The sequence below is a fragment of the Anser anser genome (assembly GCF_964211835.1).
Source record: "Anser anser genome assembly, contig: HAP1_SCAFFOLD_118, whole genome shotgun sequence".
In the NCBI taxonomy this organism is placed as follows: Eukaryota; Metazoa; Chordata; class Aves; order Anseriformes; family Anatidae; genus Anser; species Anser anser.
Genome location: NW_028153816.1, coordinates 69065 through 91620, shown reverse-complemented (window position 1 = coordinate 91620; position 22556 = coordinate 69065). Strand labels below are relative to the sequence as shown.

Genomic DNA, 22556 nt, shown 5'->3' with positions numbered 1-22556 from the left:
ATGCTGTTGACTGCGTTTCTGTAATTAAACAAGTGTTTTTTCTTTCAAGCAGGGATTAATTAGCAGAATGACAGAAACTGTGAAAAATATTGTACCGGCCTGGCTGCAGAAGTATTTCAATAAGCGTGAGGAGGAGTGTGTAGACAGAAATGAATCTGCAAACCAGGAGGAGACTCCGGTAAACTATCACCACGATTATTCAGATGAAGATACCATAATCGATGAGAGATTCACGCCTGAACCAGCAGGAATTAGTAGACGAGGTATGTGAAAAATCATTTGGAATTCTGGCCATCTGTATTTATTCACAGATTTCTAGTTTTGAATCTGAATTTCAAAAGGAAATTGGAATGAGGGTTTTGACAGAATGAAAAAAAAAAACAAACAATCAAAAAAGTCGAAACAACTGTTTGTGAAACCGTCTTAGCTTTAAACTGTATACACAGTTACGAAGCATACATCTTATGCTCTTGGAAGGCATCAGTTAACTTTAGGTACTCTATTAGCCAGGTGCTAAATGCTGAAAATAAGTCATTTGCAAGTGTGCTGGGTTGCATTTTCCATCTTTTAAAAGATATGGAATGAAAATCTGTCTAATTGCCTAAGGCAATTAAAAAAATTAATTTGTTTTGCAGTCTTCGAAACAAAAGACTAGATGCTAGAATGGCAGAGGAAAATTCCGTCTCGTGTCCTGAGTTTGTTTGTTTTGTTTTGTTTTTTTTTGTTCTGGGCTTTGATCAATTTAGTAAAGTTCCTTGTTAACTTGATGGTGAACTGGGGAACTTGTGCACGGATGTGGTTTATGAGATTATTATCCTTAAAATATTCAATAATTTTAAGGTCTACGCGGGGGGAGGGGGTGTCTTTGAAAAGGTATTTGACCGTTGGCAACGAGGTTTGCAACTCCTTTACCTCATGAAAGATTAATTTGTCTTATATCCAGTGCCTCTCACTGTTCCTGTAGTCCTGTTGTATAAATTTGCATCTATTCTTATTTGAGTTTCTCTTAAATTAGCTGTTTTGGGGAAGTCAGCTTTTAATAAGTAAAGAAGTTTTGTCTGAGCGTGCGTAGGTAACCATAGATAATGTGGAAAGTCAGTTGCTTCTGTTGTTGGCAGAATCAAAAAATAAGGAGGAAATATCTTTGCCTCCAATCTCATCTAATTGTAAACAAGGAGATTGATGGCTTTCTGTGTAGCTGTAGCTTGGGAATGAGTTTGGAGAAAAGAATAGAGAAGGTCTTCGTGACTGAGGAACACATGTTGGCTTTCCTATGTAACTGCGTGAAAGGAGCTTTCATTAAGAACAGCTGCACTGCAAGCTTGCTAACTCCAGGAGATCAGGAGCAGGTGGACACCCTGGAACCTTTTGCAGCTTATGTTGCTGTCCGTGGGTGTTGCTTACTATGCTTAAGAATAAGATTATTTTTTTTAATTATTACTACATTTTGAAACCAATGTGTTTCTTCAGTTCTGAGGTATCAGTGTGCTGGAGCCTATATTGGGTGGCCTTCCGCCTGAAGAACTTTCTGTATCTCAAACGGTGCTGTCCTAAAAATCTGCTCATGGTTTGGAGAGCTAATTAGTGGTACTGCAGTGGTTATGAAGATTGAACTAACTAGTTTAAGCTTCAGTTCAAGTATCAAGAGGATAGTGGCTCAAAGTCATTTGAATTGCCCAGATTCCTGGGAGAGACAGTAGGCTTTCATCAGGCAAAATACCCATGAATAGTTCCATTCATTTAGCAAGATAGACTTCAAGGCCACCTATTCCAGGCCACTGGCGTTGTTTGCAGACCCTTTGCTTCAAGAGGGAAAAATGCTCATCTGGTTACTTGGGTCAACATCCTTGTCCCTTGGGTCAAATTCCCAATAGTTAATGGGTAGGAGATGATGTTTTGCCTCTAACGTGAGCTGATATGGAAGAACTTGGGAAAAAAGTACTGCAAACGTTCATTTTCATGTTGTGTATTCAGATTAATATAACCTTTGTTCCAATATTATGGAAGCTGCAGTGTTATCTGTAATTTACCGTGTAATCTCAAATTTTGTAAAGCTTATTGCAAGCTGTACATGGGAGAAGGAGTATATATGTTTGATTTAGTGAACGGCCAAGTCAGCGTTAGAGCATTTGAGCACGGGGTCAGAATGTGGTGTTGTAAATCCTCATAGTTAACTACTTCTGGATGCAACATTAATACTGTGTATCGCAAGCAGTGTTGTTGTTGTAGCCAGACAGTTAGATGCAACCGTATCTGGGTGAGGAAGAAGTTAAATTTGGCTTCTCTCTTTTTGCGCTTAGAACTTGGCAATAGCATGGCTGTCGATAGGAAACAGGTTTTGGCTTCTGTGAGCTTGTCTATAGCAAAGCTAATTATCTCCCTGTTCTTGTCTAGAACCATCCACAAGTAGATCAGCACTGAACTTCCCAGTTGTGTTAACAAGGCCCTCTCTTCATCGGAGCCGTCTGAATTATACCACGCTGGATTCTCCTGTCCCACCTTGTCAGCCCTCGACATCTTCTGTATTTGGCATTGGCAGTCCTAGGCTGTCCTTGATAAAAGAAATAGAAGATTCTACCTCTCAACAAGACGATGATAACATCTCAACAACCAGTGATTCCTCCTCTAGAGCATCTGATGAAGGTGATTTTTGTGTTCTCTGTTTAATTGATTTTTTTTTTAATGTGAAGTACCTTGCGTTCTTTAATATTCCACATCACCTTAGTAAATAAAATAGGTGAATGTCAACTTTGGATGCGAGAATTAAATTGAATTTTTAGTGTTTTAGAAGTATATAATCCTATCACCTTTTTAATAGAAGCGTGCTTTGGAATACGTTTATGATACCCTGATGTTAGAAAGAGTCAATGCTGAAATATACACATTCAGCTAGGTTATATGTAAATTTTGAACTGGGACGGTAGGAAATCAGGCTGACTTGCCGTAACTTGACAACTAGGCTGATTGTCTAGAAGGAAGAGTGACTCAGAATATCTAACAGACAGCTGGTTAAATGTGAATAAGTGCAGGTGACAAATAGGAACACGAGATGTTTTCCTGTGTTTCAGCAAGAGAAGATAAAGAAACTACTCTGACATAAGCTATAGGCTGTTTTTTGACCTTTCTTGGTAGAAGGCTTCAGCTGTCAATACTTTCATGTCTTTTGCCAAATTCATTGAGGAAAGCACACCATTTTAAAATAAAAAATAAGCATCGTGTCGATGTAGGTTGGTACGTAGGTCTTCTCGCTGAAAGGGCGAACAGCAGGTTTGCAGCTTTTTCTAGTCCCCCATATAGACAGGGACTGACGTGTGCTCAGCAGGTTTTCCAGAGAACTTTTGTACAGCTGAGAGTAGAGTTGCTGGGCTTTAGCAATATAACCTGAGTGCACTAGAACTTTCTGGTGTGTCTTCGTAAAACATACATGGGCAGAAGATCGTTAACTCTTAGAGCAGCCTTTGGGGAATCTTCCAGGTTTAAAACCTGTGCGATTATGATCTGTGCTGGCCTCCAGCCTTTTACCAACACAGAAAAAAGCTTTGTCCGTACAAATGCACTGATGTTTATGCGGTCCTCTTTTATCTTAGCCTGAAGGAAAAAAATACCTGCATTGGAAGCACAGTATTAACTTGGTAAGATTGGTGAAAACTACTTGCAGCTCTGTGAACAGTTTTCAAGTTTGTAGGTGATACTTGGTTTTCAGTCTGTACGTGAAGTTGATCTATTTAAAGAAGCTGAAGTCATGCTTATTTTTCTGTATTGAAGAACTTGAATTAGTGTGATCTTTATTGTTAAAGTTCTGTACGTACGAGAGGCATTTACATCTAGCATACGTCATTTTGGCAGATGTTGCAGTTTTAAAAAATACTTCATCGTCACTGCTCTGGCCCACAGAAGCTGAAAGAACTCATTCCCTCTCGCAGCATTCTGCAGCTAGCTCTAAGAAACCTGCATTCAGTTTATTTGTTTTTGGAGGACTGTGTCCTGTAAGTACTGCACAGTATTTCTTTTAATCAGTTTGAATGTGTACCTGTTTTTCTATCCACTTCTCATACTGTGTTTCCGTAGGTACGTGGAAGCACGTCTGTTTTTAAGCAAAACCAGCTTGGGTTTTCTCCATTTTACCCCGGAAAGACGGCCTATGCCGGTGGTGCAGCTGTAAGATCAAGGCAGCCAAAGACGGAACCTTATCAGGTATGAGAAAAGTAGTGTAGTGGGAAATAGTGATGGAAATAAAAAAAGCAGCACTGCCAAAGGAGCTTTGAGCAGGGAGCTGAATATGTGGTAACAGTTGCTCTTCTGCCCTCTTGGTCTACAAAAATAGACGAGATTGATTTCTGTTTAAATTCTTTAATGACAGTTTTTACCACAGGTAATACTTGTCAGAAAGAACAAGAATGACAGTTTGGGCTAGTTGTTGGTAGTTGGGGTTTCCTCTGTTGTTAGGTCTTTCAAAAAATTCCATTCAAGTGCCATTGTCTGCCTCTGACTACATTACGTTAAAATAACTTGATGCAAAAAAACCAATGACAGCATAACTTTGAAAACTTGTGTTTATGGTAGCAAAAGCTACAGTAGTCAAACCTGGCTAATATTTATCTGTGGATCTTCTTTTCCAAGCATGCCTACATTCATGCTATGGATATGTTGTATAAACCTGCAGTCTTTGAAAATATCTAAAATCAACTTTGCTGATCCTTTGTTCTTCTGGTACACAGAGGCATGCAGGACTAAATGCAGTCCCAAGATAAGCAGTAACATGCTTTCTGTTTTGAACGATTCATATAGTTCTTGGAGAGAGTTATTTGCCCCCAAGAGTTCTTGGAAATAGCAAATAAAAACTGCTGACAACTCTGATTAGCTAGAGCTGAATCGAAAAGGAAAGTCAAATCAGGTTTGGTAGGAATGTATTTAAATGAAAGTGACTTTTATCGATAAATCAAAAGGAATTTGAAGAAAATGAAAACGCGGGTTTGCTGGCTCTGTTCTGACAGTCCATTTGTGCAACGGAAAAAGGGCAGTACAAGTACCTCACTTACGGGAAACCTTGAAACCTTGTGGTGCAAAGCTGGGAACCCTCTTTGGTCGGCTATTTTTGTTTTTTACAATATTACTGCATTATGGTAAAAAGAGGAACCAAAATACTAGGCTTTTAAAGGAGAGAGTAGCTTGCTTCTTGCTGCTTGCTGTGAATGACAGCAAGGTACTAGAGAGTCCAGCGAAGGGCCACCAAGAAGATCAAGGGACTGGGAGCACCTCTCCTCTGAGGAGAGGCAGGGACTGCTGGGCCTGTTTAGCATGGAGGAGAGGAGGTTTGGGGGGATCTTATTGGTGTATATAAATACCTGAATGGATGGTGCAAAGAGCATAGAGAGCCATTGTGTTTTCAGCGGTGCCCAGTGCCAGGTCAAGAGGCAACAGGCACAAACTGAAACGTGAGGCTCTGTCTGAGCATCAGGAAATGCTTTTGCACTGTGCGGCTGATGGAGCCCTGGCACGGGTTGCCCGGAGAGGCTGTGGAGTCTCCCTCTTTGGAGGTCTTCAAGAGCTGACTTGACATGGTCCTGGGCAACCTGCTCGGGGTGGCCCTGCTTGAGCGGGGGGGTAGACCAGGCGATCTCTAGAGGTCACTTCCAACCTTAACCATTCTGTGGTTCTGTGAGTCTCACTTGTGTTTTTACATGCTGCGTGGTCTGCTTCCTGTCTTCACATCGTGTGATAAGCACAGTGTGGTTATATGAGGGGTTTAACCTGGGAAGAAAAAAAGTCACACCAAAGGAAGTTTTCGACTGATATTTGAAGTTGGGTGGTGCAAATAAACAGTTTACTTTTTCAGTGTAATGTTTAGATCTGTTACAGTTTAAATCAGATCTTTATCTTTTAAGACAAAGATTTGCAGCCAACTTTAATCTTGGGGGAAGGGAGGAAGCAAGAGAGAAGTAAAACTAGTTCCTGGTTATGATTGTATACACTGATTTTAAGATGGTACACTTAGACCATCGTGAAACTCTGAGGTCTGTGTTGTTACTGAAAATGCTTTCTGTACCACAAGCCTTTTCTTGAGTTCTGTTTCCCTGATTACTGCTTCGGAGGCCTTAGCAGTCCTGGCATCATCCGTCTTGACCTTTTACAAGTACGGAGTTCTTTTATTGCTCGTGCAACAAGCACGTGCAAGATGCACTGAGGCCCAAGGTAAACTTCATTAAACTCCGAATGTATTCTCTTCTTTATGGCTTAAAATCCCAGTGACTGCATTTTTCTCTGTCATCAGAATATATTGATTGTATCATCAGTGTAGCCTTGGGACGTAAAATACATGCCTCTTTAGCTCAGAATTGACCATTGTAACACTTAAAATGCTAATTTTTCAGGCACAAAAGAGAGCGAAAGCTGGACAAGAAACTGTGTGGTCCCACGCTACCTTAAGTACCTCAGCACGGCGCATCTTGGAGGCAATGGAGAAGCTGTCAAGCCCTTTGTTGGTAAATAGCACTTCTTTTAATCTGTTTTTGCTTCATGTGTTTATAAAACTTAGTAAATGTGCCATCAAAGCATAAAGATAAAATTATTCTTCCTTACGTTGTGGCCGGTTTAATTTATTGCGCTGTTTCTTCAACAGGATGCTAAAAGAATGGCATCTGTTTTGCTGCTGTGTTGTGTAAGTTGACCATGAACCCCCACATTTTTGTTGCAGGGAACCCTCTCTCTCAGGAGAAAAAAATTGCCCTCTAATAGTTATGCTTTGTTTTTTCCTCAGCCTCCGGACATAGATAAACTGGATATTACTGACTTCCAGTCCAAACGAAGAAAGGTAAGAACCAATAATGTCTTAAGCTGAGGTAGATAACTTTTTCAATGCTTTATCACTATTAGAAAAATTTTCTCAAACCTCAGTGACAACATAGACATCAAATCAAGTTAATATTGGCATGTATCCACAGTAGATGATGGGCTGTGAAGATTACTCAGGTTAAGAATTATGTTATCTTTGTAAGTTGAGAGCAACAACTCTAGAACACACCAAGTCGTTTTATCTTGTCCCCCAACTTGGGGGGAAGCTGCATATTAAAATTCCTGTTGAGGCAAGTTTGCTCTTAAAGAAATGATCACAAATAGAAAAATACTGATTGAGTGGTCATATAGACTTTGTACAGACTTCCGTGTTCATTCGGGCACAGAAAACTAGTTTTTGTGCTTTTTATCACCATTCAAAGTAAAGAGGAGGAAAATTGTTAATTTCCGACGCTATAAATCTTACGCTCCTAAATTCCTATTTGGAGGTAGCACAGAACTGGTGATAATGCTGTGGTAAAGCATGATTTCCTTTCATTTTGTTTAAAAAATGAAAACTAGTCATCTTTTTTTGATGACTTTAGTTAGGGGTATCATTAAATTGCAAAACTGTACCAGGCAGAATAGCTCTTGGTGTATTAAATGCCTAACTGGGGGAATTAATATTTTTCATTTTTACCTTTAAAACCAGCGATGAACCATCGTTGGAGTCTGATAAATTTTCCATAAAATTAAATGGGCATCTCTTTCTGCGAAAACATCTGTGTTTCCAGTATCAGTCTGAGTGTACAAATGACCACTTGTTAAGTGTATGGGCTTCTTAGGCTGGAAATCAAAGTGGACAGTAATACTGGTTGCTTATTGCTTTTAACTCTTTCAATCTCTGTATTGTTTAGCCAGCACAATCTCCATTTGGTAAAGTTCTAAAATGAATGTAGCAGCAACTGCTTAGTTTTTAGGGGGGTAGAGGTTTTTTTTTTTCTTTTTCTTTTCCGACGCTATAAATCTTACGCTCCTAAATTCCTATTTGGAGGTAGCACAGAACTGGTGATAATGCTGTGGTAAAGCATGATTTCCTTTCATTTTCTTTAAAAAATGAAAACTAGTCATCTTTTTTTGATGACTTTAGTTAGGGGTATCCTTGGGCTTATTAAATTACAAAACCCTTAGATGACCACTTGAAGATCAGGTGACTGAAGGAAATAACAAGATGTGCAAACTTTTCATCTTCTGTTCTAATGAGCAAAGGGACAGTGTCTCAAGAAGTTTCTGTGCTAATTCCTTGATTGGATGGATGTATAATTAAGTTTACAATCACTTCAGAGTTTACAAACATCTCAGATTTCCTGGACCATCTTTTCACCATCTGCCAAATTACAAGGGCATGGAGAAGTGAAGTATATCATAAATATTATCCAAATAACTAAAACCAAATCTGGTGTGAATTCTCAGTTATATTATAGCAATACACCTGTGATAAGGCATTAAGAAAGATCTGCCAGATTTGCAACAGAGAGCCTGAAATTGTCAGCCACTAAATGAATGTTGCACGCAGCTGTCAGTGGGTGAAAGGAGATAGATTGTCTATTCATAATACTAGAATTCATAATGGTGGCGGGAGAAGGGTAGCCCGTGATGAGAAGCAATTATTTGCTGAGGAGACGATCGTGTGTTTTCCTGCTAAAGTGAACATGCGGTTGACGGAACACTTGTGCACTCAGGCTAAACTTCTGCAGTGGGTAGCAGTGATGTGGTATTTTTCTTATTTCAAGGAGCTGTACCAGGCAGAATAGCTCTTGGTGTATTGAATGCCTAACTGGGGGAATTAATATTTTTCTTTTTTACCTTTAAAACCAGCAATGAACCATCGTTCACTCGAAGTAGATTTGTGAACTTACATAAAACATGTCTTATTCAAGGTTTCAAACTGAATGTAATATTTTTTAGAAAGATGTATTTTTGTATACTTTAGAGAGAGTGTGAATTCTATTACTAAGAGCTGGGAGATACTGTGAAATTAAAGCTGCAGCGTAAACAAAAATTTCCTGTTGGTATTGATTTGAACAATAGCATGCTTCCTAAGACTGTATTTTCTGATCCTTAAGACCGCAGGCGGAGCCATCGGTAAATCTTGTAGCCTTTAGGGTTTGTTTTCTGTCTGACAGTTCAGTTAAGTCAGTTTTGCAGAACACGCAGTGGTCTGTGTTAAAAATTAACTCTGGTCTGTGAAAATGCTTTGAAAAGGGAAGTCAAACCCACTACGTGAAGTGCATCTAATGCACATGTAAAGCATTGGATCATATTTTAATGAATGAGATTATTGTAAGACTGACAAGTTGGTTTTTTTGAGTGTGTTCTATTGTTTGTGTAACTTTGAAGAGGGAAAATGTAGGGGATGTGAAGCCCAGAAGCCTGTATAATTAGTTGCTTAACACTTCGAATGTTAAATTAATGAATTAAGCTACTGAAAAAAAAAAATCACAGTGTGGGCAGAGGAAAAGATAGGAGCATATTCTAGGAACATGGGTTATTTTAATTATGGTAGCATGAATTATTTTGTCTATGAAGCTAACTGCCAAATTTTGAAATGGAATTCAGTCAGACTTTGGCTACTTATATATAGCTTTATGGATTTCGTTACTGGTTTTCTGGTGATTTCCCTCTACAAGTTGAACGGTCTTCAGAATTTTCAAATCGTATTCACTGAGTGCCAAGACCGATGGGGGGAGGTTTATAGTTCTGTAATTTGTTTTCATCAATAAATATTGGAATTAATTTGGGTGGACGTAAGGATAAATTGATTGCTGTTTCCCTTTCAAAGCTGGAATCCCAGAATGCATTCCAGCCTCCACCTGTTAAGAGACTTGTGACACCAACGGTAAACCGTCAGCCGATGCGTTATACGCGGTATTCTGAACCATCACCGACTTCAACTACTCAGTCCAGCAAAATTTGCCAGAGAGTAGACACAAAGTACCAAGTGAGTACATTTTTGAGTCCTTATGTGCCTGTTTTTTTTTTCCAGTCTTGGAATGTTTCTCAAACCAATTGTTATCCTATCTTTGCAAAAAGTACTGATAGTATGTTTGAGGCGAGCTTTAAGGCAGTGGGAACCATTGTGAAATAGATTGAGCTTTTATGGATTTAATTCTGTTTTTGGAACACTCAGTGTCTTGTGGTTGTTTTCACGATGTCATGATGTGCTATTGAGTCATCCTGTTCTCAGTGAAAGAATATTAAAAGACAGAAATGTTTTCCTTTTATATTCTCATGTACACAAAGCTGTCACTGATGAAACATGCTCGTGTTCTGTGTAAACTATTCCAGGTGAGCTATGTGCTCCAAGTGAGAGTTCTGACAATGTGCTGAGTTATCGGTTTTGATTGCTTTGGAGTAGATGGAGTCTAATAAATTTTCCATAAAATTAAATGGGCATCTCTTTCTGCGAAAACATCTGTGTTTCCAGTATCAGTCTGAGTGTACAAATGACCACGTGTTAAGTGTATGGGCTTCTTAGGCTGGAAATCAAAGTGGACAGTAATACTGGTTGCTTATTGCTTTTAACTCTTTCAATCTCTGTATTGTTTAGCCAGCACAATCTCCATTTGGTAAAGTTCTAAAATGAATGTAGCAGCAACTGCTTAGTTTTTAGGGGGGTAGAGGTTTTTTTTTTCCTTGTTTGTTCATAAATGACAGAAAACAGAAAAGTATGTCCCTTTTACGGGGTTGGTAAACACAAGTTTTGATGAAAACTCTCCCCCCCCCACACACAATTTTTGTCATTTTGTTTAAAATAATTACTTTCTTTGTTAGAGGATTTGACAAATTTGATTTAGTGTTCTATCAGTTTGTCCTCAATGCTGAGTGAAGCAGTGTGCTTACTTTAGCCCCAAAATTTAACTGAACTGTACCCACAATGCTGAATTAGGGAACAACGTTAAGTAGGTGAGGTGTATTCAGTGCTATAAAATTAAAAATAAATAAATAAAATAAAAACCACAAAAAACCACATGAAGTGGTTGTTGGTACTTTGTGTATTCTGTACATATTCAGCTAAGTCTTGAACTAAACTTAACTTGCAGGGGATGAGAGAGAAGACTTTGCCTGCAGAACAGCGAGCAGAACCATCTGAAAGGTATGACATCTATTAATTTAAAACTTACTTGAAGGAAGAAAGACATCTCCTTTTTCAGTACAGTCTGCACCTGAAAGGTGGTGACAGTTCTCAGTAAAAGGAATGGGAAATCCAATGAAAATTTTGTATTTTGAGGGAGCTGCAAAGTCTGGATTGTGTTTGAAGATCAATATAACTTTGAGAAAATTGTTGTTTTTATGAACGGAAGGAAGATGAGCAAGAATAAAAGTACTGATAGACCACTTTTTATCCCAAGTTTATCTTCTGAGTAGGATACGAAGATGGGAAATGAGGCACGTTTTCTGTATCCACAGAAAGGATCTTTGCTATTGGAGGCCTAATTTTTTCCTTCTACAGGAAATATGGCTCATTTTGTAGTTTAACTAAATCTGTAGCGTTACAAATTTTGCTTTGACAGATATTTCATGGTTTATAACTCAGTTTACTTATAACAAAATAATTTGTCCCTCCTAATGTTCCCTAGGGGAAAAGCTATTAGTTTTAGCTATTTAATTGCTTGCAGTTTGAAAGCTCTGTCCTAATGGGATGATTCTTTCTGAAGTATTCTTTAGAAGGTGAAGTAGGGGAAGTGAGTTACAGTTCAGGAGGATGTTTATTGATGTGTTTTTTTCTTTATTTTTTAAGCAAAAACATGGAGGAAGATTTATGATTTATTATTCTTTTTTTTAATACTCCTTTCATGATGAAGTTAATTGTCTGCTTTGAGTTCACATGAAGACCATGTGTTCTTTAGAATCATTTGAGGCCAAATGCTAACTCATCTCTAAAATAAAAAAAATCCAGCAGAATTAATTGAATTTCTTCTTGAGGAGACTGCTTTGTGTTATACTGCTTTCTTGGTTTAGGTCAAATGAGTTATCCTCCAGATAATATTGATGGCTCTTCCTTCTGGGCAAATGGTGTTTTGGGTAATAATGCTTGAGTTAAGAGACTTTGCACTCGGTTTTTAGGGGGTCGCTCTTTTCAAAGAACAGTAGCAGGGAATTTTGTTGACTCTATGCTCATCTGCCAAGCAATTCTTATGTGACCATGGGCATTCTTTGGCTTGCAGAAAGAACTCAACACTTTGTTTTGGCATCTAAAAGTTGGACTTCACAACAACCACCTTTTTAGGGGTGGAAGCGACTGGCTTTAAGGTTCTGGTACAGGTGCAATCAGGTGCTGGGTTGTAATTATGTTTTTTTCAAACTGTTCTAAATTGTCTCTGTTAGAACTCCTTTCTACTTCTCCATTTAGGAAGGAGATAGAGCAAACTCATACTGCTTTTGATTTCGTTCACAAAGTTTATTGCAGTGCCCTACCTTTTGTTTGTAGAGTAGGTAGTGGTGGTAGTGTTTTTTGTGATGCTGGTCTCTGTTGGGTGCCATGTTCTGGAGCAGGAGCACCACACTGATCTGCTGGCAAGAGTCCCTTTGGACAGTTGAGTTGGAATACTCAGTAAATCTCTGGCCCACCAATGCTATATATCTATGTGTGTGTGTGTGTGTGTATATATTTTAAACCTGAGTCCAATTGTAGATTAGACTTGCTTGAAGGCTGACAATTGTCTTTGCCCCCTTGAAGCTCACAGGTGTTAACAGAAAGAGGAATATGGGCTGTTATGGGCAAGCGATAGTTGTCTGAATGAAGATCTATTTTGATGTAAGACTTTTTTCAGAATTCTAATGGATTGACAGTTTGGATTAGAGAAAAGTCTGAGCATCTGCCTTAGGGATCTGTCTTCCTCTATGCAGTTACAGTGCTAAGCAGGCTGTTGTCAAGTATTTGACAAGTTTAGACCAGTTCTCCTCCTCAGTATTGTGGGAGTTTGACCTGGTGTCTTCCAGTGCGATCTAATGCACTTCTGTACTGACTGACTGATTGGCTGCAAGATAAGCTTTGATGTCACGGTTTTTCCAGGCATACTTCATTTTCTTGCCATAGTACTTTTGTTAGAGTTATTCCCTATTCCACTTCTGGTTTGGGTTATTTTTTCCCTATTTGCTCTTGGATTAGGATATCTTTCTGGTTTTGAGCTAGGCTTTTTTAAGTACCAGAAAAACGCCTTTGTATGCCTTACAAAAGGGATCTGTATTCATGTCTGAAAAGACTTCTGGAATGTTGGCATACCCAAACACCTCTGCTGTTCCTGCTGATGGCCACATGAAAGCCAGAGCTGCTTCTGAAGCTTAGGCCATATTACCTTGCCACACAAGTCTAAGGCGTCCCTATTCTATCAGAGCTGTTGGCAGTGTTTCCCATGTGTATGTGTGCATATGTGCACTCTTTCTGTATTTTTGTGAGCTGTTCTTTTATATCCCTGCAAAAGATACACGTGCATCGCAGAATCAGAGAACCAGTCCTATTTAAAGGAAGCACTGGAAAATAACAATCTAAATCAGCTCTTCTATTTCAGGTCTTCTGGCTTAGTCATTGTTCCCGTGTGAACGGTGCACTTATGTATGTCCTTTTCATTGCTGCTGTTAATAAAGTTTTTCCTATTTAGAACATCAAGTATTTACCAGCGTTTAGCAACTTGTGAGACAGCTTTAGTTTTTTTCTGATCAGCAGGTTTCAATTCTAGGACTAATAACAGCTCTAATATCTTGAAAAAAAAATTTGGCTGGTAATTTTTTTTTCTCTTGTTTCCCCCAACTTCTGTACTGTCGTGTGCTAGCAATGTGACCAGCTACAAATTCAGTACTGCTGCGTCCAATGGTCTGTCTTCAGGAGTGAGTAGCGGAGGTGGCAAAATGAGAAGGGAAAGAGGAATACACTATTTATCAAGAGCTGTACAAGAACAGGTAAGTGACTCTTAAATTAATTGCTGTCACTGAGCTTACTGAAGTAACAAGCTAAGTGTGTCAGTTTTATTGCATCATAGTAAATTATAACAATACCGCTTTATTTTTGCATTGTTTTTGTTTTCTTGTGGGTTTCAGAGCAGGCTCCAATTGATTTCCTGTGTTTGAATACCTGAACTTTGCTTATGTAATTTTGAAATTTTTAATTCTCTTACCTTGGAGATTCTTCAAACTATAACATTTCTCGTTAGCAATTGAATGAATGAGTCCTAAGAAGAGAAGTAATGTTTTGGTGAAGGTTTGTATAGTTTTTCTACAGGAATGATACTTGAAACGAGTGCCAAGTATAAAAAGAAAAAAAAAGCTTAATTTTTGGTTTCATATTTAAGTCATACAGAAAGATACAGGCCAAGAGTGTGAAAAAGAGTAGTAGAAGACAGCATTCTGCATGTCTGCTAACGATGACTCAGTTTTTGATACTCACCAAACTCATTGTGAGAGAGTTTTTTTCTCATTTTAATAGGAAAAATCTATTCCATAAAACTATGACCATGAATATTCAGATTATTTTTTCTTTTATTGGATGTTATATAAGCTGCCTGTAAGTTAATTTAAGTATTTACGTTAACATTAAGTATTTAATTAATATTAAGTTAATATTAAGTATTTAAGTTAATTTAAGTTTCAAATCATTAAATGGGACTTCCAGATGATGCAATATAAAGAAATCATAAACACTGTTGTTTATTCCTGTAACGCAAATAAAATAATGGTCCAAATATCAAAAGTTCCATAAACTTTTCAAATCAAAACTGTGAAACAGATGTAAGCTACAGGATGCACTGAATATCAGTAGTACCAACTTACATCCCTTCCTAGTCATTTCTAAGTAGATCATGATAGTACTGTACAAATTTTGGTCAGATTTCCTATGCCATTTAAAACATAACTCATCCAATCTTAGTAATCAAATAAAGTAAGTGGCAGGGATGAAAATTGAAGTTGTTAAGAGGCTCTCTTCTGATTTTTATATTTGCATCCTGATACATGGTATAGACTGTATTTACCAGAACACAATCTTCAGTGCTGCTAGTCTGACTTTCTTTGGTGCTTTTTGTGTTTAGTTTGGTTGTTGAACCTACCTGCTTCTTTAAACATTACCTTTTTCCACGTTCACTGCTGTAATGACTTTAGAAACTTTGGCAGCTATCCTGCCTAATTTTGCAAGAGGAACACTTTCTCACTTGTCTTGAGAGTGTACTCTTAATTGAAGCCATGCGAGGGTAGTTAGAAAGGATGATGCTTCTCCAGAGCTTTGATGACTAAAGTATAGAAAAGAAAGAAAAAAAATGTGATCTGTGCGTCTCTGTTCTGCACAGGTTTTGAGTTAACTTTCAGTGTTCTTGCTGTACAGTTGTTGAATAGAGTATAATGTGGAAGCAGGCCTGCCATAAATTAAAATGACGTGGTAGACAGAGGTGGGGAGATCGGGATTTCTTCTGGAAACTTGCTTTCTCTTAATTTGTATGGATTTTTGTTCTATTTAATTTTGTTAATAAATTGGGTGGGATGGGGTGAGAAAGTAGTATGTCTTGTATAAGAAAAATTAAAATTTGCAACTTTAGGAAGTGGAGGAACCAGTGCTACCGAACATACCCCTACCCATCAGTGCTGCATCGCTGCCTCAGTTCAATTCTAGTTTCGTTGGTAGTAGCGCTGTCTCAGCGTCACCGAGCGCTGTTTCAACAGCAGCAATGAGCACGGCAACTCCAGCAGCTGCGACGGGCATGGCAAATCCATCAGAGGTGGAGGGCATGACAGATCCATCAGAGGTGGAGGGCATGACAGATCCATCGGAGGTGGAGGACTTGACAGATCTATCAGAGGAGGAGGTGGAGGACATGATTTATACAACGGCGACGTCAGGCATAACGTGTTCAACAGTGCCCTCAGGCTTGACATGTCCAATAATGGCGGCGGGCATGCCATACCTGCTGATGAGAAAGGACATATCAAGGTCAACAGCGGCAACGACAAGCGTGGCAAATTCAACGGAGGCGGCAGGCATGGCAGATGCAGCAGCGATGGCGGCGGGCAAGGTAAATCTTTATGCTATAAATAATGTTTACAATGAGTATACTGCTTTATTGCGAGTTGACTTTTTCTGTGGTGCTCATGAAACTAACAAATATTAGTTTCTACGCAGCTGAATGAATTGGGGTTGTATGCCAGTTTGGGGAAAAAGGCATAAATGTTTTGATTCTGCTTCTCTCAGTCTTAGAGCCTGCCAACTCCCATTTAACGTGATTGTATAACTGCTTCAAATGCTGTGGAAGTCTGCGGGGGAAGGGGGGTGTGGACTTTATGCCAAGTTATTTATAGTGGTTTTGGCAGGGGTAGAGTTAATTTTCTTCGTGGTAGATGATGCTGTGTTGCAGATTTGTGAGCAAAACAGTGTTGGTAAGGCACTGGTGTTTTAGCTGTTGCTGAGCAGTGCTTACACAGTGACAAGTCCTTTTCTGTGTCTCACGCTGCCCTGCCAGCGAGGAGGTCGGGGATGCACAAGAGGCTGGGAGGGCACTCAGCCAGGACAGCGGAGCCCAGAGGACCGAAGGGATATTCCACACCATTTAGCATCGTGCTCAGCAATAAATGCTGGGGGAAAGAAGGGGAAGGAGTGGGGAGTATGTACAGGGTTATGGCATTTGTCTTTCCAGGTAGCCATTACATGCGATGAGTCATTAATGCTACCTCAAATTTAACAACTTTACTTCTTTACTTCCAGTTCTTTTCCCTGTTCCATTTGGAGGGAGTGAGCGAGTGGCTGTGTGGTGCTTAGTTGCCTGCAATGGTTAAACCACAACTTTATTTAAGTTATTAAATTAGAGGTAACGTGGTCATATAAGCCTCACATAGAATGAGCCTAGGGTGCAATAATTGGCATATTATTGCAATAAAATAAACATTAATCTGTTCCAGAGTACTTGAAATATTTTTTGTACGGTTTGAAGTAGACAGCTGCTTTAACATGTTGAGGTGTTTGCTGAAGTTCTTGGAGTATCATTGGGCTGAGTTTGCCGTTCTTCAGCTTCCTGGCTTGCTTTTCCGTGCATTTAGACCTAAGTAGCATCTCCAGCTTTTCCTCTCAGTTTCTGGAATTTGGTTTTGAAGATATTGTCCTATACCCACTTGGAAACTTCCCTGTGTTTTATTATTACTTTTATCTGCAAAATAACTCAAACATCAGGTTTTTCGACGTCACTGCGGGACTTCTGTTGGGTAGTGAATTCAGGTAGTTGTTGCTCTTAAATATAAACCTTTAATTCTTTTGAAAATACAGATACAACCAACAAGTACTGTTAGCAGTCCTGAGTTTGCATTTTCATCTCCAGTTGTGAAATCTACTGAGGCAGAAGTGCTACCTACGTCTTCTGTAAGTAAAATAATAAAGGAGCTTGACTTTTTTTCTTAGGCATTTAGTAGGCTGTTGCAGAACACTAAAGCAGAATCTGCCTTGATGGAGAAAAGTATGTAGGCTTCTGGCTTATAATTTGTCATTCAGCATGCGTGCTACAAATGTGAAGAGCAGCTTTCAGATTTGGTTTTGTGTGTGCATTCGATTGGAGTTCCTGTGGCTTGAGAATCTGAAAAACCTCTCTTGTTCATAGCAGATTGGGTTTACATTTAGTGTTCCCGTTGTAAAATCGGCAGAACTTTCTGGACCCAGTGGTACTCCAGTGACGCCCTTTCTTACCCTAGGTAACTGAAACTTTAGCACTTCAGATCTGAAGTGCTGATTTTCCTTTTTTTCTTTATTAAATCTTCAATCTGTCCTGTCTGCGCATGCTAGCAATTCCAGGCAGTGTTGGACTTCTGCAGTATTTTTCCAGTGACAGATCTGCTTTTATATTTTTTTTTTGTTTTGTTGCTTTTTGTTTTGCTTGTAATCATAAAGCATTGCAAAGTAAGTAGAATTTGTGAAGATTCTTATGTGAGAAGCATGAAAGCTGGAAATTCTTGTTTCTAACAAAAGTGAGTATAATCTGCTCTAACTAGGTCACATTGTGAAAGCTGTTTTTGTTTTCTTTTGTTTCAAAAGACACCACCACCTCAACCAACATCAACACACAGAAAGAGGAGGTCAAAGATTTTGCTGGTGGTCCCTTCACCACTGCCCACGTCTTAAAGGAAGGAAGCGTCTTAGACGTTCTAAAAAATCCTGGAGAGATAATGAACTCCTTTTAAAAAGATGCTGCAAAAAATACGCTAGCATTTTTTATTAAAAAAAAAACCAACACACGACTTATGGTTAATAGAGTATCTGCTATAAATATGAATGTAGGAGAGCATTACATTAAGCGCTGCGTTTGTTAGGGTGCATCTGCCCCCTTCTATTCTAAGTGGTGTTTGTTGCTGGAAGTAAAACTGCAAGATGAAAAGCAGATGGGTTGCATCTCCTTTACGTGTTAGGATGTAATTGTAAATGAGGTACTAAGAGAATTAGCCAGATAATCGGTGTTTCATTTTAAGTAAATACAATTTGTGGAATTGAAAAGGAAATGTTTGTAAAACTCAACACTCCTGTCCCACCTTCAGCCCAGGTGAAGAAAGAATAGGAAAGAGCTTCAGTTCCAAATACATGGCGAAAGCTGCGAATCTTTGGGCCTTAGCTTACAATGGCTCCTGTGGATTAAAATTTAAACTGCAAACAGAAGTGGAGTGTTTTACGTTAAAAACCCTTTTCTGAATTTTGTTTTTAAGCAATTGCAATTGTTTTCAACAGTTTCATAAAGTGTGTCTGTGGAAGAGATATCTTTTAAGAAAAAGGGCTTTATTGAATTTGATCTTTTCCCAAAAGTCTTCTTCTAACTTACATACTTGTGAAGAAGGCAGCACATTTCTCTACTGGAAAGAGCTAAGTGAGAGAAAATACATTGTGCATTTTGTTTAAGGAAAGACCTCTGAGTGAAGTGACATTCACTTTCTTTATCGGTTTAAAAGAAGCAGAATCTAAATCCACATTGTTCAAAGACTTCATTTTTGACTAAAAAAAAACCAACAAACAAACCACAAAACAACTATGTTCAAGGTAGATTTACAAGCAACTTGAGCTGCTGTTTAAGATGCATTTCCTTTAGTCTTTCTGTATTAGTAGCTTGTCTTTCCTGTTAAAATTGCCACCTTTTAAATAAGGAGTTGTCCTGTGTCCGATGCATTTTGAAAAAGATTATAGAAAATTAGACAGTTGTTCAATTGTCTTGAGTTTTTATTATTTAATTAATATTCAGCATCTGTGGGAAAATACCGCATGGATTGCTGCTCCGAGTACAAACTTCTGTACAGTTACTGGAGTAGATTTGAGTCATCTGCTACGGAAGGAGGAGCTTTAGAAATTTGATTCGATTGGGCATCGCGTCTTAATCAAATTGTATTATTTCCATTCCACGTTGGACTGTCAGATTTCAGTCAGCTACTGTCTGTTTGTACTTGTATCGACCAGTGAAAATGTTGATTTAAAGCTTGCTTGGAAACAAAGAGTTAAATGAAGCTTTAACGAAATGTTCTGTTGTGACCCAGTGCAGCAGATGAAATTTCATCCGTTTAGATAAGATTTCTGGGGACTTCCTGTTGCGCTCGGTCTGAATGTCTAGTTGTAACCATTGGCACCTGAGTTGAAATTTTTGCCCTCTAGTAAAGTCACTTAGTTACATGTAGTGAGGTGCTGCGCTAACAGGAAGACTTTTTTTTCTTGCTTCCTAGACTTTGGATTGTTGAAAACACGCTCTTCTACGTCTGCACAACCTACAACAAGCACAGTGGTTTATACTAGGCCTGCAATAACAACTTTTTCTGCAGGTAAAGAGACTTCTAAACAAGCATCGTACTGGCAATCTGATACATGTGACCCTTTTCTGCAAAACAAAGACATAAAGGACAAATGTGTAACTTGTCAAGCTACTAAAGCCTCAACAGTTGAGAGTATGAAACAGACAGTAAGTTCAAGTCAATGCGACACCTCAAAGCCAGCAGCGCCCCCAGCAGGGATGCTGGGCTTTGGAGACAAATTCAAAACAGTACCTGGAACGTGGGATTGTGATACATGTCTTGTCCAAAACAAACCGGAAGCTACAAAATGTATAGCATGTGAGACACCAAAACCTGGAACGGGAGTAATGCCTGCTCTGACATGACCAGTGGTCACAGACAGCTCGGTGACAGTGACATCCTCCTCGAGCAGCACTGACACAACAGCCACTCTGGGCTTTGGAGACAAATTTAAGAAGGCGAAAGGCTCTTGGGACTGTGGAATATGCCTTGTACCAAATAAGACGGAAGATAACAAATGTGTAGCCTGTCAGTCTGAGAAACCAGGTATGGTCCTTTTTTTCCTGTTGTTTCCATCCTAGCCTCTGTGAATCTTGTACAGAATAAAAGTACGTTGCATATATGGAATATTTTAAGCAACACGATTCCCAGGTACGGTTGATGGGTTAGCGGCTGTCTGCAGGATTGGTTTACAGGCACTTCAGAGGTCTCAGCCCAGGTTCCAGCCTGTCGCATAAATTGAACTGATTGTGAAATGTATTAGTACGGAGCTGGATCAATGCAGATACCCCCGGCTTTGCAGCTGGTGAGGGAAGGTGGCTGAAGTGAGTGACTTAATTTAAAAACAACATAGTGATTTTTCACTGGCGAAAATGAGAACTCCATAGAAAGAGTTAAAAATGACTGCGTTTTTCTCTTTCAAAAAATAAGTAAAAAAAATTACAGAATGTGTCCAAAATGCCTCTACTCACCGTTTGTATGTAATTGAGGGGAGATGTGAAGCCAGATTTCAAGACAGTGTAGTCTTAACTAGTCTTAAGCTAAAGCAGAGAGATGCCTATGAAGGTCAGTGGTAGGCTTCAAGAAAGCGAGTGACCCGCTGGATAACTTCTTCAGGGCAGTACTGGGTTGTTTCCCATTGTGTGTGACCGTAATTGATTTTGAGCGTGGTTGTATTGTTTTTAAAATACGATTCTAATTCTAACTTTGACTCTAAATGTCATTTAACATGCCATTACATCGAAAAACACCTGTGCAAATATATCCTGGAAGAAACAAATTAAGGTGGACTAGACCGGGCTTTTGTAATCATCCTGTGCGGTAAGACTGAAATTTCATGAGGTAAGATAATGGATTTCAGACAGAGTTGATTCTCTTGGACTTCCAACCTCTGAGCGGTCAGTCGGCATCTTTGTCTGAGGCTCTTGCCATTGCAAGGAGGAATTTTGGAAATGAGGGGTTTACTGTGACCATGGTGCAGTGAATTGCACGGTTACGTTGCACTTGTCAGGAGGAAGAGCGATGCAAGTAATACTAGGATAAAAGTTTTCTGCGTGTGCTGTGGAAGGGAAGAGCCATTCTTGTCTTTCCGGTTTTGAATTTGAAGCGTTATCTTCTGCTTCTCTCTTAAAAGGCACCTTTTTTTTTAAAAGGCACCTGTCAGGCCTCTTTATGGAGGTTACACTGTGGTCAACAGCAGCAGAAGCTTGTGTGCTGAACAGAGTTGTGTGTTGTTTGGAAGCTTTGAGTTCCACTCTGGTTTTTTTGTTTGTTTCTTTGTTTCTTTGTGGGTTTTTGGTGGCTTTTATTTTTTTCAGGGGCGGGGGGGGGAGTTGCGGAGTAGTTTTGAACATTTCTGTGGGATTTGACAAATCAAATTTAAAAGTTAATGCTCATTTTATAGTTCATGTTCAAACAGGATGGTTAACTGTCTTGTTTGTCTCACAGAGGGTCCAACACCTGTGACCAGTAGCAGTGCATCTGCATTTTCTGCTCCTTCTGGAGAATTTCTGGATTTAGACAAATTTAAGAAGCCTGAAGGAAGCTGGGATTGGGAGACCTGCTTGGTTCAAAACAAAGCAGAGGCCACGAAGTGTGTAGCCTGTGAAAGTGCAAAGCCAAGCACCAAAGCAGAGCTCAGAGGTAATACTTAATGATTAAAACGAGGATGCATATTCTGTGATTTATTTTTTGGTTTGCTCTGATTTTTTTTATTTTCTTACCTGTTAAGCACAATTATTTTTTCCTTTGAGGTGTGGCAAAATTATTCGTTTTTCCTGTAGGAATATTGCCTAGATAACTTCTGTTTCCACACTTTTCCCCAAGAATAAGTTTATCCTTTTTAGAGAAAAGCTTTCATTAATGACGTGCTTGTTCTTTACATGCCCTACACGTTGTTCATTTGGAGTTCAGACTAAAAACATGATCTTTCAAAGAAGTTCGTATACTTTTTAAAGCCAGGTGGTGGGCAGAAAACACAATTGTGAAAAGTTTTATGTAGAGAGGAAGCATGGGGTTTTCTTGTTTGTTTTACTGTTTGGTTGGTTGTTTGTTAAACAGTTTTGACTGGAAAGATCAGGACTAGAATGTAGTTCAAACCTTCACGTACTGCAGATACACCGTGGGTTACGGACTTGACATTCACTTATTTCTGCAGGTTTTGGTACTGCGACTGCGTCCACAAAATGCTGCCTTGCCATCATTTACATTCGGTGTTCACTCAGAGTGTTCAGGTGCAGAGTCTGCAGCTGCCTCACAGTTTATTTTGGGAAGGACAGAAGAGAAGCAGGATTCTGTCACTACTGCTGCTCCGTTAGTGTTTGGAAAGAAAGCTGACACTGAAGAGTCAAAGACACAGCCTAGCTTTTCAGTTGGGAAGTCCGAGCGTACAAAAGAAGAGAGCACAGCAAAACCTATGTTCAACTTCAGTTTCGTTAAACCATCAGAGAAGGAACCTTAGCAAGCAAAGCCAGCTTTTTCATTTGGGGTCCAAACCAGTA

The 22556-nt window shown here is 39.2% G+C and overlaps 1 pseudogene across 1 annotated transcript; it reads left to right on the top strand.

The window, feature by feature from the left end:
- LOC310891415 (nuclear pore complex protein Nup153-like) lies at positions 1-22556 on the top strand (annotated as a pseudogene). Its single transcript has 9 exons — positions 1-12; positions 53-263; positions 2395-2643; positions 3847-3986; positions 4069-4194; positions 6372-6428; positions 19530-20103; positions 21505-21699; positions 22214-22556. The product of its transcript is annotated as a nuclear pore complex protein Nup153-like (transcript).